General features: G+C 34.7%; 1 protein-coding gene across 50 annotated transcripts in view; it reads right to left on the reverse strand.

Moving 5' to 3' along the window:
- The window catches only part of ZBTB20 (zinc finger and BTB domain containing 20), a 769,297-nt gene that overhangs the window by 459,492 nt on the left and 293,320 nt on the right, over nt 1-16,485 (reverse strand). For 49 of the 50 annotated variants that reach the window (XR_007457485.1, XR_007457486.1, XM_049629359.1 and 46 more), the window contains one exon: nt 6,555-6,628. The exons of the other annotated variant lie outside the window; for it this stretch is intronic. The gene's annotated coding sequence lies outside the window, so the exon portion shown is untranslated. The remainder of the gene's footprint in view (nt 1-6,554; nt 6,629-16,485) is intronic. 50 annotated transcript variants of the gene reach the window in all.

Consider the following 16,485-nt stretch of genomic DNA (forward strand, 5'->3'; position numbering starts at 1 on the left):
TCTGTCTCTTTCTCTCTCTCTCTCAAAAATAAATAAACATTAAAATAAAATAAAATAAAATAAAATAAAATAAAATAAAATAATGTCGATTGTGTTTAATCCAGAATTCAGTAATATTATAGGTAGCAATAATGAGGATAATGATGATACATTTCAAGCCTTTCTATGCCTCCAGGCCCCTGGTCATTGCACATAATAAAATATACCAAAATTAAAAATAAGATTAAGGTTTAACAGATAAAAATACATCCTAGGAGTAAAACACATTTTTGGTACTCATTCTGACATTACGCAATAAGCACTTAAAAATAAACAAAAATAAGAGATTCATTAACCAACAACAGAATCTTAACAATTATTAACTAGAAAAGAAATAAAATTAACTTGACCTTATCTTAGAAGGTTGTCAGAAATCAACTTTGGTTATGTAGATGGGAAATATGTTGTGAACTATTAGACCTTAGTTTCAGAAATCCAAACCCTCCTCAAACTCAGAAGTGAACCTTCAGTTAAGATTCGAAATAAATGTATAGATTCTATAAGCTTGTGCATAGTATTTACTTTTGAATTATTTTCATCTTAGTCTATTCAATTAGAATATACATTATATATTATATTTACTTATTTATTTTATATGTACATCTATTAATGTGTTTTTCCAGCGTATTCAAAATAAAGTCCAAATTCCTCACCCTGGCTACTCCTCTGACTTCACTTCCAATTACTCTCCTCCTTTGTCTACTTTCCTCTAGCCACTCTGGAATTCCTTTATTTCCTTGAATACACAAAGTTTGTCTTTGCCTGAAGGCATTGTCCATGCTGTTTCTGTCTGGAGCTTTCTCTTCCTTCCATGTTTCTACCCCCACTCCAAATTCTTCACCTGCCTGATTCTTCCTGTGCTTCAACTATCAACTTAAATGACACTTTCTATGAGAATTCTTACCTAAGCACTCAATGGATAGTATAGCAGATTTTCTCCATGCATTATAATCTTACATACTTATTTCTTCTTTTCATGAACTAAAACTTGTAATTTTGTAATTATTTGTTTACTTATTTAATGTCTGATTCCTTTAGGAGACTATAAATTCCATGAGAGCCTAAGGGATCACTTCTATATTCCCAGGATTAAGCATGGTTGGATAATGAATTAGTGATTCTATTGTGGTAGATTGTATAGAGTTTAGAAATGTTAATTAAATATGGACTCTATTCCCAAAGAATTTTTTTTCTAGTAAAAGGATAAAGCATACACATAAGTGTTGTTAAAAAATATAGAAAGTAATTCGTGTCTCAAAAAAAAGTGTAGGTAAATGCTACATTAGTTTCTTAGGCTATTGTGAAAAATTACCAAAAACCTGTTGCCTTAACAGAAATATATTCTTTCACAATTTTGAATGCTAGAAATCCAAAACCAAATTGTCAGCAGAGCCACTACAGTGTTAAGTGAGTTTGGTAAGCAGGGGAGAGTGGATTATTTCTGGCTACATCAAGGAGGGAAGGTTTCATGGAATTAACAGTATTTAAAATAGACCCGGAAGGATGGGTTAGATTTGCACATGGAAAAACAGAATAATGGCCATTCCAGATGGCAAGAACAATATTAACAAAGGAGGGGGGAGGGGATAGTGAGGAAATTTGGCTCGAGTGTGTGGTATATTAAACCACAAGATTAAGTCAGAAATGAGGTTAGAATTAGATTTTAGATGGTCATGAATACTGGTTAGAAATTGTTTGGTAATTAATCTAGAATTACTAAAGTTTTGTATGAACAGAGGTGACATAATCTTAGAACTCCTGCTTCAGGAAACCTAATGAGGTGGCAGTGTTTAGGATGAGCTGGTCTCCCTTCCCCCATCTCTCTTAATTAGAAGATAGATCATTGCAGGCAAGAGAAGATGAAAGCCTAAGGCAGAGGTACCAAGGAAGGAGAATTAACAAGAGTTGGCCACTTATTGGACACCTGGAGGATGGTGGAAAGTAAGAATGATATATTTTGAGTCAAGATGACCTGGGTAGTTGAGATGAAAAAAATTAGCATAGTCAAAAAGAGGATGATTTTTAAATAGAAGGATAAATTCAATTTTGATATACTGACTCTGAGGTTTACATAAGGACATTGGAAATATAGGACTGGAATTTGGGAGAAATATCAGGACTAGAGATATAAATGTGTGAGTTATCAGTAGTGAAATGACTGAAGTCATGCAACCCTGGAAAGTGTCAAATTATGGGAAGAGTATGAATGTGGGGTTTGACAGATATATTCACATTCTATCCTTTATATTACCTGCTGTATGACCTGGGACAAATTGTTTAATCCCTCCACTTTCTCAAATACACAGAGGGGGGGAAATAATATTATCCTTTAGTTAGGATTATAGGATTTAAGTATCTAAAAGGACCTATCTTTTTAAGATATGCTTTCATATTTTGGTGGCATGATTCCCAGTAAGAAATATATTTATTTTGCAATCCATTATCTTAAAAATTTGTAATATACTTTTTATCAATTTTTCCCTGTGATACTATTTCATTAAAAGCATATTGACTGTGATCTTTCAATTGATTCCATGACATATGAATGAGTTGCAACCCACGCTTTGGAAAACACTGGTTCCAACCAGTATCCTATATTCAGATCTCACCATTACTATTCACTGTTCCCTCAACTTGTATTTTTGTTACTTCCTCTACTTGTGCTACTTGTTAATATCCTGTAATTTCTTGATAGTCCAGAAGAAATGATAACTATTTACTTACTCCACTGCACCCACATAACATTCTGTCTTTAAGAAAGACATATCTAGGGGCGCCTGGGTGGCTTGGTCGGTTAAGCGTCTGACTTCGGCTCAGGTCATGATCTCGTGGTCCGTGAGTTCGAGCCCCGTGTCGGGCTCTGTGCTGACAGCTCAGAGCCTGGAGCCTGTTTCAGATTCTGTGTCTCCCTCTCTCTCTGACCCTCCCCCGTTCATGCTCTGTCTCTCTCTGTCTCAAAAATAAATAAACGTTAAAAAAAATTAAAAAAAAAAAAAAGAAGAAGAAAGACATATCTATTGTACAAACAGATTATGAACTCCTTGATGATAGGAACTATATGTTATTTACCTCAGTAAGACGATTTGTTCATAAGGGGCACAGAATAAATTTTAATTTATTATTATAGAGAAAAGAGAGAACCGGTCTGAGGAGAGAACCTTGTTGGACACTTATATCCAAGGCCCTTCCCTGGCATCCTCATGAATGCTTCAATTCTTCCTTCTCTCTATGCCAAAGCTTCCATTGAATTTTTTAAGGCAGAACACCATCTCCTCATTTGGGGCACAAAGACATAAGCCACCGATATTTGTATATAGAAACTTGAGCTTCTTCACAGTGGGGATGGAAAGGTTTGGAAGGTATAAAATAAATCTGAGGAAGAAAGTAAGATATATCCAGGACTTAGCTGTGGGTAAAATAATAGAAAAGTTCCTACACTGGTCTCTTTGGATTGCTAAATGACAGAATCCAATAAAGGCAACCTGAAATAAATTACTAAGGCAAGTAATTCATTTTAAATTATTAAAGTTTATTTCATTTTTTTTCAGACCCTGAAAAACTTTTCTCTGACAGAAATGACCCCTGGCAACAGTGACATTCTGACACCATGTGTGATGCACTCACTTGGGAAGTCTGAATTCCATGTCACAATGGCTCTGTTCAGATTACTGGTTTTATCATGCCTATAAGCACAATTAAACTACTGAAGTTTCCAATGGTCTTCTGTCCACTTAGTAAATCATCATAAAGAATATTAAGTCAACCAAATAAATTTGCTTCCATGTGACTCATTGTACAACCGGAGGCATGATATCAAAATGTATAAAAAAATGAAAAAAAAAAACTTTTGTTAACAATGAATGTTTTCAGAATACCCTTATATATTAATTTTGGGCTAGTCAGTGGAGGGGACTAACAGTTCAATGGGTCTCATAAAATGAGCCTAAGGCAATTTGTTCCCTAGAAACACTGTTCAGGCCCTGAGTACAGAGGAAAGATCAAAACCCCAGAGTCTAAATTTGGGTTGACTCTCAGGCCTAGATGTCTAAAGGGTGATCTGCACTGCTGGTCATTATGGTTTGGGTAATTTACATGCCCTACCCTGGGCCTCAGTTTATTTATTTCAAAATGAGGTTATTGGACTTCTACTTCCAGACTTTCTACCTGTAATGTTTGATGAAGCTCTACCTTAAAATCCCTTTCACCTCAATTATTAATCTTAAAAAAACGTGAAATGTGTTTACAAAGTTCTTTGATGTCCTTAAACGTTATTCAACATGATAACAGTACAATTCATTAAGCCTAAATTTTATCATTGTAGTTTTGCCTCAGAGGCCACGTTTTATGAAAGCCTTAATTTGCATCACCAGCAGCTGATTTAATAAAAATGAAGGGACCCCCTTTTGGAAATAAATTAAAATCGGTGGGGGAGGGCAAAGAACTTTATGCAAAGAAAACACCAAAACAAACAAACAAACAAACAAACACACTCAGGAAGCTAAATTTAAAAGGGGTCAACAGGTTCTGAGTTCTAAAGAATGTTGTGGTCTTATTAGTGCTGAGAAACTGGTCCTGGCTTTTTATGCACTGAGAGTTGAAGTTTCTAATCACAACTTAGACCAACGGGTGAAGAGTCCATCCTGGAGTCAGGTAGATTTATCTTTGGAGACAACTCCAGTGTATGGAATGTGAGACACAACCTAAATGGAAAACTTCTGGAAACCATTTCACAGAAAAAGGATATAGTATGAACGCTCTCCTCATCCTGGTGATGAGAGAGAAGTGTAAAATCAATGAGGAGAAAGACTGAGAGACTGATACCTGATGCAATATGAGGAACAGCTCGTTTGCCTTTGACAAATTCCTTTAAAATTGCCTTCCTGTCAAAAACTTTCTTCAACCCCTCTCCACAATAAATGCCCTCTGAAAGAATGAATCCTGAAGTTCTGACTATTAATAAATTTTGTAATTGTATTAATAACAGTAGCTATTTCTTGATTACTATTATTATGCCAAGCACTGGAGATTACAAAAATGAATAAGAAACAGACCCTACTTTTGGAGACCTTCCTGTCTATGAGTTTGAACTGTTGTAGTTATGACAAAAACATGATAAGCATCATTTATCACTCATACTAGCCAAGCACTGTGCTCAGTGGGCAACATGCATAAGCTGTCTGTCCAGGCTCCCTTTCCATTCATCAGATACTCTGACTGTGAGATGATCTTGCTCTGTTCATGCATCATCTCTCTCCTCCCACCAAAAAAAATGGACGTAGCAGAAATTCAGACCATAGGTAGAGATATTTCAACAACTTCCGGACTATCTATAGTCAACACACGAGAACTATAGCCAATAGTGAAAGGGTGCAATGAACCAAAGTAAAAATGGAAGAAACCGAATCACCTTTAGTGCACTCTGTTGGACAGACATGGTGGCACTCTGAAAACCACGATGCAGTGTACCCTGCATCCGGCATTCCAACAATGACTCAAGGAGATGAATGTTATTGAAGTGTTTTGAGACTCTAAGGAAAGACCTTGCAATACATTAAACTGCAAAACTTAGGAAGACATCATAACCTTCTGGATTTCATTACCAAAACGTACATTTTCATCTAAAATTAAAAAAAAAAAAAGATTGACTTTTCTCCTAGTATTTCACAACCTTTGAGTGCAGCATTAAAATGCTTTTCTTTTATCCCCCACCAACTATAAGCTTCTGTTTTCTTACCCTGGGCGTCTGAATCTTTTATATGCTCGGGTTCTATTCACTGCCTGTTATTCAGACATTGAAATCCCAAGTGTTAATTGTTCTTCCAAGTACATTGACAAAACAGCAGCTAAATAAGGGTAGACCAGACTGTGGTAGACTCTGACATGCATTTATGGAACAATGGGGCTCTGAGAGACAGCCTTGTAGCTCACGGGAAGACATAAGATGTGCTATTTTGACTGCTTCATAGCAGAATGGGGAACACACGCACACAAGGGAATTATGCATTTTACTTAGTTTTGCCCAAAGTCCTCAAGGCAACAGAATCTTGTGATGTCATCATGAACTTTTTTTCTATCCATTTCCATTGACACAAAGGCTAAAAATTTCTAATGACATCACAAAGGAAAAAGGATTCTATTTTGATTCCATAAGAAATCTATTACCTTCCATGAGACTTAAACAAAAATGTGAGAATCCTTCCTGTCAGGGTGTATGTCACTGTGCGGATTCACAGTGGGTGACACCCTCCCTAATGCAATTCAAACCAGGCAAAAAAAAAAAAAAAAAAAAAAAAAAAAAAAGAGGATTCACAATTTGGGTTGAATAAAAAAGACATATTGAATATTGTGCCCAGCAAATTTTCTTTTTTTATAGAAGGAAATCATTTAAACATATATTTCTTCAGGGATATTCAAATTTTTACTCATGCTTGGTTACTATGTTACCAATGTTTTTGTCTTTTCTTGGGTTGGTCACAAAATCACAGAGAAAGAAGGTACAGGAAGCTTTCACTTACAGGAATGCAGTGCAGCTCAATCTTTTGTTTTTAAGGTGCAGTGATTTTAGTCTCTAAATGTAACTTCAGGCAGTCTGAAAAGAAACAGGTTAAAATCTCTTTCAGTTATAATTGGTATTTCAGATTTAATTAAAAATTAAACTTTCATAATGTTTCACCATCCAAAGCAATGCATTATCAGTCAAGCGTGGCTTTTTTTTTTCTGTTAAGGAAAAAAAAAAAAAAAACTCTTCCCAGACTAGTTTTTTAATGAAAAGAAAAGGATCTAAAGAGTAAAAAAGAAAAAAAAAAAGCAATTCTGAAAAACAAAATATGCCTCCCTGTTTAGGACTTCATAATGATACGACTAGGAACTCAGTACCTCTGAATTTTAGCTAAATTCTATCTGATTTTTTTAAAAACTCCTAAACAACAATTTCACAGCCTAAAGATTACATAAAATGTTAATTTTAGAGAATAAAGAAGAAAATCTATTATCTGAATACACATGTTGAAGGGAAATTAGGACTTGACATAGAATTGGAAAAAAATGTTAGATCTACTACTTTCAAGGGACTGAATTGGTGGTGGGGCAGATGGTAAAGTAGAGGTAAATGGACATATTTAGCAATACAAAATGCCCACTGCAGTGTATTGTGGGTTTGGCATGCCGTATACCACATCATCTATACGTATATCTCATCACATGCAGCTACTGCTCTGTGAAGCAGCACGGGAAGACCCTCAGGATTTGAACCAGAACTTCCTGTTTTAAATAACTGAACCACATTTCTTAATATGTATTTCCAATCTTCAGATTGAGAGTCCAGGCATTAAAATCTCCAACTACGTCATAAATATTTGGGCTTAGAATGGCACACTATTTTTTCAATCCTTTCTTTCTTCATTCGACACCATCTCTAAATAAGATAACAGTTAAAAAAAAAAAAAGAAACAGACTAGATTAAGTCATCCTTATTTTTAGCTTTAGATAACTGACACTACAGGATTTAGAAAAATATAGCTTTTTTAGTGTGAAATGAAGATAATACAATTATCTTTCGTTTACTTCACACCATGGCAGTACATTTTTTATATATTTGTAGCACTAAATGTGGTATGTTTATGTCCACTTTCACATGAGTGCAAGGTAATATTTTAGTATCTCCACATATGAGAGCATGATCATAAATCACCCCTGAAATTGCCTCTATTATTAGAAATTGCATCTAGTTCCAACTTATGAATTCTATTTTCTTTTTCCCTTGAAGTATATGGAGGAATATTTTAGGTATTGTGTCTACTTGATATATATATAGATTTTAAATGCAAACTGGTTGAGATTCACAAAATCCATCCATGAATGGATCAGAAAAAAAATCACTGACATTGACTAACTAAACTTTTCCCCTGCTTCTCATATGCCTGAATTAGACTAAAAACGCACCAGTGTAAAGACAGAAATTATGGAGGCGTCACCAGGGACAACTGAATGAGAGGAGGGGAGTGCACATATTTCCTTATAAGGCAACAAAACATTCATAAAAGAAACTGACAAAAATAACTCATGCTCAGAATTATATGGAATAACAATAATCCTCGATAAATGATTCAGAAATATAGAAACTGCCCACCTCTATATAAATCTGAACTACCGATTGGTATTGTTCTACTCACCACTCAAACAAGGTTAGTGAAAAACTGATTCACTATCTAGTTCATGCAAGAAAATGTGATGAAAACTAGGCTGCATATTTATGTATAAACTATTTAACTGACAACTAGCAGTTCAATTTAATCAGTCAGATTTCCTTTTCCTCAATTCACCAGATGTTGAGTCAACTGAACTATCAGTTCAAAATAAGAAAGTAATTTCTATGAACAGACTGTCTGCTATGTTACATTCTCCTCCTTCCTCATGTATTCCTCCTCTTTGACCTTTCTCTTCATTTCTGTTTCTGCATGTTTCTTCCTTACTTTCACTTTCTTCCTTATTTTTTTCCCTCTCTTTTTTTTCCCCTTGGTGAGGGTAATGAAGCTCAAAAATAACATCTTGTATCCTGTTGAGGGAAACTTGGTCACAACTATCCTTCCAGATGACAAACTCATTCTTAAATGTCTGTTTCTCAATCCAAAGAAAACAGAGCAATTGAGAAAATAGAGACGCAACATCACTTACCACTACCAACACCACCACTTTTAATTCCCATGCTACATTCATCACAAGGAGGACTAAAGTTTATTTATATTATCCCCTAACCTCAAATAGGACCACAAATAAGACTAATAACAGGACCATTTTGTGGCACTCAGGCAAACGGCTGGGCAAAACAGATGGATCTTACTTTGCGCCAGGACTCAAAAAATACAGTCGCCAACTCACTGTTGGCGACTACATATCTTGGCCCAAAGATGGACCTGGAAGTGGGACCAGTTGTCTTTGATATGAATACTGTTCCTATTCATATCTGCCTCATGAGATAATCATTAACTCTGTCACTATGTCGTGGGGTTAAGTATTGGATAGAAACTGGAAAAATGGTCATCAAGGAAGTGAAATATTCTGAAGGCATGTCGGATTAGATTAAGGAGCACAAAGTCAGGGCTGGAACACTTTTGGCACTACTGTCCACTTTTCAACTTCCTGTTTTTTTTTCAAGTTCAGTACTGTACACAGTACCCACCTTTAAAATAGTAGATTTCCAGAGTATGTGTCAACAATAAGAATATTTTGTTCTTGACATTTCAGGTTCTAAAATCTGCTAATTTTTTTTTAAGTCACCGAGATCGACCTCGGTCATTATTAAAATTGACCACCAGTGTTAGACTTCTTTAATCAGGACAAAACTATGTAAGGCTTTATAGATTACAGTCAACACCCAGTGATGCACTGGGAAACAGCTCAGTCAGTAATCAATGCAAATTACAAAGCCCGGAAGAATGCTTCTCTTGGCAGAGACCCTTTAGCAAAAGAGTTGTGCATTCTGCACTAGTTAGAGATTCTGAATGGCTTTCCAGAGAAGTAGCAAATGCATTATATTACAGTAACCTATCCTGTAACTCACGAGTCCAAAAAACAAAGCCCTAGACAATAAAGAAAACTGAAGGGGGGTGAGGAGCTATAGATCTTAACACTGACTAGTAACAAGGGGCTGCTTCTGACCACACTCTACTTTTTAAAAATCTTCACATGCATACAAGTTTTAGGCATCACCAGGTCACAAAACTTCAAGAAAAGAACAACAAAGCACTAGTTTAGGATGTCTATGCTAATTCAGGCATTTCTCTTAATGTTCTCCCAACGATTCAGCATCGATTGTATCTTGCTCAGATCATTGTTGAGAGTTTATTCACCTATGATTTATCCATTCTGACACTGCTCAGATGATTTTTAAGAAACAAACCCTGTCTGTGGTCAGTGTAGAGGGAAATTATAATATTTTAATTATTTCTCTTAGTCCTTTTTTTCTTTTCACTTAATAATTTTTTATTATGCAAAATCTCAAGCACATGCAAGAGTAGGGAGCTTAGTAAAATGAGCTACCATGTACTTACTCATCACCCATGGTCCATCTTTTTTTATCTATAGTCATCCACTTTTTCTTCTATCAGCTCATTTTAATGACAATTCCAGATATCATATCATTTTATCCACAAATATGTTAGTATGTAGTACTAAAAAATAATGACTTCTGAAAATCATAACAAATATCATCATACCGTGTCAAAAATAATAGAGATTCTTTAATTTATTAAATATCTTAGGTCAAATGATTGAATTTTAAATGCTTTTTGTTCTTTGTTCATTTTTATGACTGGTTAGTTTGAATTAGGATCTAAATAAGATCTACATTACATTTAAGTCATAACTCTCTTTGAATTGATAAATCCCTCATTTTTTTTATTTTAACTTTTTATTTTGGAACAGTGTCATGCTTATGGAAAAGTTGCAAAGATACTTCAGAGAATTCCTGTATTTTCTTCACTACCTAACATTAACATCTTATATAACCATGGTAAATTCGTCAAAGGAAGAAATTAACATTGGTACAATACTATTAACTACATACTTTATTCAGATATTACCTGTTTTCCCACTAATATCTTTATTCTGTGCCAAGGGTCTAATTCAGGATACCACACTGCATTTGGTTGCCTTTTCTCCTAAATCTTCTCTAATCTGTGAAAGCTTCTCAGTTTTTTCTTGTTTTTTTTTTTTTTTTTTTTTTTTTTATGACCTTGATAGTTTTGAAGAGTGGTGGTGGGATAATCCTCAATTTGGATTTGTCTGATGTTTCTCATGATTAGGTTGGGGTTATAGTTTTAGAGAAGAATGCAAATGAATGAAGAGCTCTTCTTGTAACATCCTATCAGGGGGTACATGATATCCATATGACTTATCACTGGGGATGTTAATCTTGGTCATTTGGTTAAGGGAGTGTCTGCCAGGTTTCTCTTTCCTTAGTTTTAATTAGCATAATTTCATAATTTTAACAGTCTATTGAGGTGTAATTTACATAACATAACATTCACCCTTTTAAGTGTACAACTTAAGGATTTTAAATAAATTTACAGTGATCATCACCATAGTCCAGTTTTAGAACATTTTTGTCATCCCAGAAAGAGTCCTCATGTCCTTAGTCAACCCACTCTTACCCCAACCCCAGACAATAACTAATCAGCTTTCTTTCTCTATACCTTTACCTTTTCTTGACCTTTCATATAAGTGCACTCATACAATATGTGGTGTCATGCATGTGGCTTATCATACTGTTTTTCAGAATCTTCTATGTTGTGGTATGTAGCAGTAGCCCATTCTCTTTTATTAACAAATAGTATTCTATTGTGCAGGTATACTACATTTTGTTCATCCATTCATCAGTAGGTGAACATGCAGATTGTTTTTAGTTTTTGACTATTATGAATAATTCTGCTCCGAATGTTGACATAGATACAAGTCTGTGTGTGGACGTATGTTTTCATTTTTCCTGAGTAGATATCTAGAAGTGAAATTTCTGGGTCATAAAGGTAACTTTATTTTAACTTTTTAGAATGGTTAAGCCATTTCCTAAAGTGGCTGTACCATTTAAATTCCTACCAGCAATGGGGTGCCTGGGTGGCTCAGTCAGTTAAGTGTCAGACCTCAGCTCAGATCATGATCTCACAGTTCATGAGTTCAAACCCCAAGTTGGGTTCTGTGCTGACAGCTAAGAGCCTGGAGCCTGCTTCGGATTCTTTGTCTCCCTCTCTCTCTGCCCCTCCTCCACTTATGCTCTGTTTCTCTCTCTCTCAAAAATAAATAAGCATTAAAAAAAATTTTAATTCCTACCAGCAGGTTCCAATTTCTCAGCATCTTCACTAACACTTGTTATTACATGTCTATTTTTATTGTATCCACTCTAGTTAGTGTAAAGCAGCATCTCCAATGGTTTCAATATCCTTTTTTCTAAGGATTGATGATAATAGGTATCTTTTCATATTCTTATATCTTCTTTGCTGAAATATTTATTCAAACAAATTTTTAATTCGGTTGTCTTTTTATTATTGAATTAAAGAACTCTTTATATATTATATGAGGACAAAAATCCTTTATCAGATATATATTTGCAAATAATAAATCTTGCAAATATTTTCTCCCATTCTTTTCATTTTTTTAGTGGTAGATTTTGAAGTATAAAAGGTTTTAATTTTATTGAAATCCAAATTATCAAGGTTTTATGTTCTGTATCATGCTTTGCTGCCTTATCTAAGAACCCTGTCTAACTCAGGCCATGAAGACTTTTTTCCTGTTTTCTTATAGAAATTTTATAGTTCTAGCTCTTACATTTAGGTTCATGATCCATTTTGAGTTAATCTTTATGTGGGTATGAGATCAGGACATAAGGTTATTTTTTTCATATAGGTCTAGCACCACAGATATTTATTTTTATTGCATATAGTCTTAGCGCCAATTGTCCTAACACTATATATTTAAAAGCAAAAATAATACAAAAAAACCTTATTCCTTCCCCCATCAACTTGTTTTGGCACCTTCATCAAAATCAATTGACCAAAAACATAAAGGTTAATTTTCTGAACTTACAATTTCATTCCATTGATTTATGTGCTAGTACTATATACTCTCTTCCTTACTACAGTTTTTATAGTAAGTTTTAAAAACAGGAAGCATAGGACATCTACCTTTGTTTTCCTTTCCAAAATTATTTACACTGTTCTAGGTCCTTTGCATTTTCATATAAAGTGAAAATTAGGATCAGCTTGTCAATTTTTACAAAAATGCCTTTATTCTTTTTGATGCTATTGTTTTTAAATTTTACTGTTCACTGCTAGTATACTGAAATACAATTAATTTTTGTATAATGCTCTGGTATCCTGCAAACTTGTTGAACTAATTTACTTGTATGTGAATGCATTCCTTAAGCTTTTCTACATAGCTTGTTTTCTGCAAGTAAAAAGTGTTAACTTTTTACTGTCTAATATGAATAACTTTGATTTCTTTCTTTTCTGTTCTTTTTTTTCCTCCTTCCCTTGCTTTCTTTCCTCTCTTTTCCTATTTGTTTGTTTGTTTGTTTATTTTTATCTTTCTGGACAAAAACCCCAGTAAAATGTTGAATAGAAGAGATGAGATCTGACAACCCTGCCTTGTTCCCAATCTTAGGATTAAACCAGAGTTTATGAGGGTTAAATGTGATGTCAGTTGTAGATTTTGCATAGATGCCCTTTACCAGGTTACAGAAGTTCTCTTCCAGTCCTGGTTTGTTGAAAGTTTTAGTCATGAATGGACAGTAGATTTTCTCAAATGTTTTTTGTGTATCTATTGTGATAGCCATAGGGTTCTCTCCTTATTCTACTAATATGGTATATTGCATTAATTAATTACTGAATGTTTAACCAGCCTTGTACTCTTAGGAAATATCCTACTTGGTCAGGGTGTATAATACATTTACAGATTGCTGTATATGGTTTGTGAAAATTTTGTTGAGGATTTTGATGTCTAAATTCATGAGGGATAATGGTTTCTTTTCTTACAATGCATTTGTCTGGCTTTGATATCAGGATAATATTATTGTCATAGAGTGAATTGAAAAAGTGTTCCTTCTTTCTCTATTTTCAGAAGAAGTTTGGTGTTGTTTCTCTTTAAATATTGGATAGAATGCAGTGAAGACATGCATCCAGATTTTTCTTTGTGGGATGACTTAATAAGTCTCTCTCTTTACAATTATATATCTATTCAGATTTTCTATTTCTTCTTGAATCAGTTTCAGTACTTTGTGCATTTTTGGCAATTAGATGATTGTACCTAAGTTGTCTAGTTTCTTGAATATATTTGTTCATAGTATTACCTTTTAATCTTTTTAATTTTTAATTTTTTTTTAGGGTTGGTAGTGATGTCCCACTTTTATTCCTGATTTTGGTAATCTGTTATCTTCTCTACTTTTCCCTCCATCATTCTAGTTAAATGTCTGTCAATTTTGTTGTTCTCTGCAAAGAATCAACTTTTATTTTCATTGGTTTTTCTCTATCATTTTCTTGTTTTCCATTTCATTGATTTCTGGCCTAATCTTTATCATTTTCTTCTTGATTTGCATTCTGTTATATATTTATGCCATGTCTGCATTTATCTACATAATAATATTATAAGTGCGATTTATTTCTTTGGGTGGGCTTTAATTATTTTTGTCATTTCCCTCAACCTAAAGGATTTTCTTCAGTATTTCTTATAAGGCCGGTCTGCTAGCAACAAATTGCCTCAGTCTTTGTTTATCTTGGAATATCTTTCTTTTATCTTCATTTTTGAAGAACAGTTTTGCTGAATATAAAATTCTTGATGGTCACTTTTTAAAAATCTTTTTTTTTCAGCACTTTGAATATGTTGTCCCTCTGTCTTTTGACTTTAATTGTTTCTGATGAGAAGTCAATTTTTAGAGTGTTGGTTCCTATAGTGAATGAGTCTTTTTTCTCTTGCTTCTTTCCAGAATTTCTCTTTTTCTTTGGCTTTAAAAGTTTGACTAGCATGTGTCTATGTATGGATACTTTTGCATTTATCATACTTGGAGTTTGTTGAGCTTCTCATATGTGTAGATTAATGTCATTCATCATATTTGGCAAACTTTGGTCATTATTACTTCAAAAATCTTTTTTCTGCTCTTTCCTTTTCTCCTTCTTTCCTCTTCTCCCATTACACACATGTTAGTATTCCTGAAGGTATCTCAGATCTCTGAAGCTCTGTTTATTTTCTGTTTTTTTTTCTTTCTGTTTTTCAGATTAGAGAATTTCTACTGATTTATCTTCAAGTTCACTGATTCTTTCTTCTGCTATCTCAAATCTGCTGCTGAGTTCCTCCAGAATATTTTTCATTTCAATTTTTGTGCTCTTAAACTCCAGAATTTTTGTTTCTTTTAAAAATAATTTCTGGAGTGCCTGGGTGGCTCATTGAGTTAAGCATCCAATTCTTGATTTCAGTTCAGGTCATGGTCTTGTGGTCATGGGATCAGGCTCTGCAACAGGCTCCGTGATAAGCATGGAGCCTGCTTGCAATTCTCTCTCTCCCTCTTCCCTTCTCTGGCATGCTCTCTCTCCCTCAAAATAAATAAATAAACATTAAAATTTTTTTTAAAAATTCTATCTTTATATTGATACTCTTTATTTAAAAAGTAATTATACTAATATTTTATTTAATTATTTAACATGGTTTTCTTTAGTTATTTGAATATATTTACAATAGCTGCTTTCAAGTCTTTGCTAAATTTGACACCTGCTCTTCCCCCTCCAACCTAGAGATAGTTCTATTAACTACTTTCACAACTGGGTATTAGTTACACTCATTTCCTTACATATCTGATACTTTTTTCCTTGTAAACTGACATTTTATACAATATATTATAGCAACTCTAGCTTCTGATTTTTCCTTCCAGGGGCTTGTTACTTATTTGTTTATTTAGTGACTTACCAATCTAATTCTGTGTGGTCTGTCTCCCTCAAGCTGTGCAGCTGCTGATGTCTCTGGTCAGTTTTTGTAATTCTTATTTTCATTTTTTAGGTAAACCTTGCCCCTATGTAAGTACAGTTTGTAGTTCACATCTAATAATTTGTCGTGGGGGCAATAAGCTAATATTCCTTTGCTGATAAATATATGTATGGGATGGAAATGCATTCAAAGCTCAGACAGTTTAACATGTTTTCCTTGACTCTTACTTTTCACTGGCATTCCTCTTCTCTTTGCACAAGGCTCTAGGGTCAGCCTTGGGTATGTGGATACCTTGGACCCTCTCTGGTTTGTGACACCTAGGGGCATGTAGTTTTTTATGTTCTACTCCATCAAGTCAGGACGATGTGAATTTTCATGGCTTGGCCTGTCCTGGAAGATCTATTGTTGTCAATGGAGTTTGGGGAAGGGTAAGTAGTGGAGGTAGTCCCAGCTAAAATACCAGATTTCACTTATGCCTGTTGTCTCACCACAATTTTTAATATGGCCCCTTTTACTCTCAGAAGTATCCAGTTTGGGTGATATAATTTATGATCTCCTTTTATATAGTGAGCATAAAAAATTATGATATTCCTTCAACAGATAACCATTGCCTAATTCTTTTCCTTGTAATGCAAGATTTGGAGGCCCAGCTGCAAGGGTGTGCATGGGTGGGTGGGGAGGTCCAACTGACATTGAATGAAAGTTTCCATGATGGTTACATGTATATAGCAAATCCTCAATTGCCTGTTCCACTACATTTCTAAAAGGTTTAAAAGTTTTGGAGATTAAGAATGTCTGTCGGGGCGCCTGGGTGGCGCAGTCGGTTAAGCGTCCGACTTCAGCCAGGTCACGATCTCGCGGTCCGTGAGTTCGAGCCCCACGTCAGGCTCTGGGCTGATGGCTCGGAGCCTGGAGCCTGTTTCCGATTCTGTGTCTCCCTCTCTCTCTGCCCCTCCCCAGTTCATGCTCTGTCTCTCTCTGTCC

This window comes from Panthera uncia, chromosome C2, assembly GCF_023721935.1.
Source record: "Panthera uncia isolate 11264 chromosome C2, Puncia_PCG_1.0, whole genome shotgun sequence".
NCBI lineage: Eukaryota > Metazoa > Chordata > Mammalia > Carnivora > Felidae > Panthera > Panthera uncia.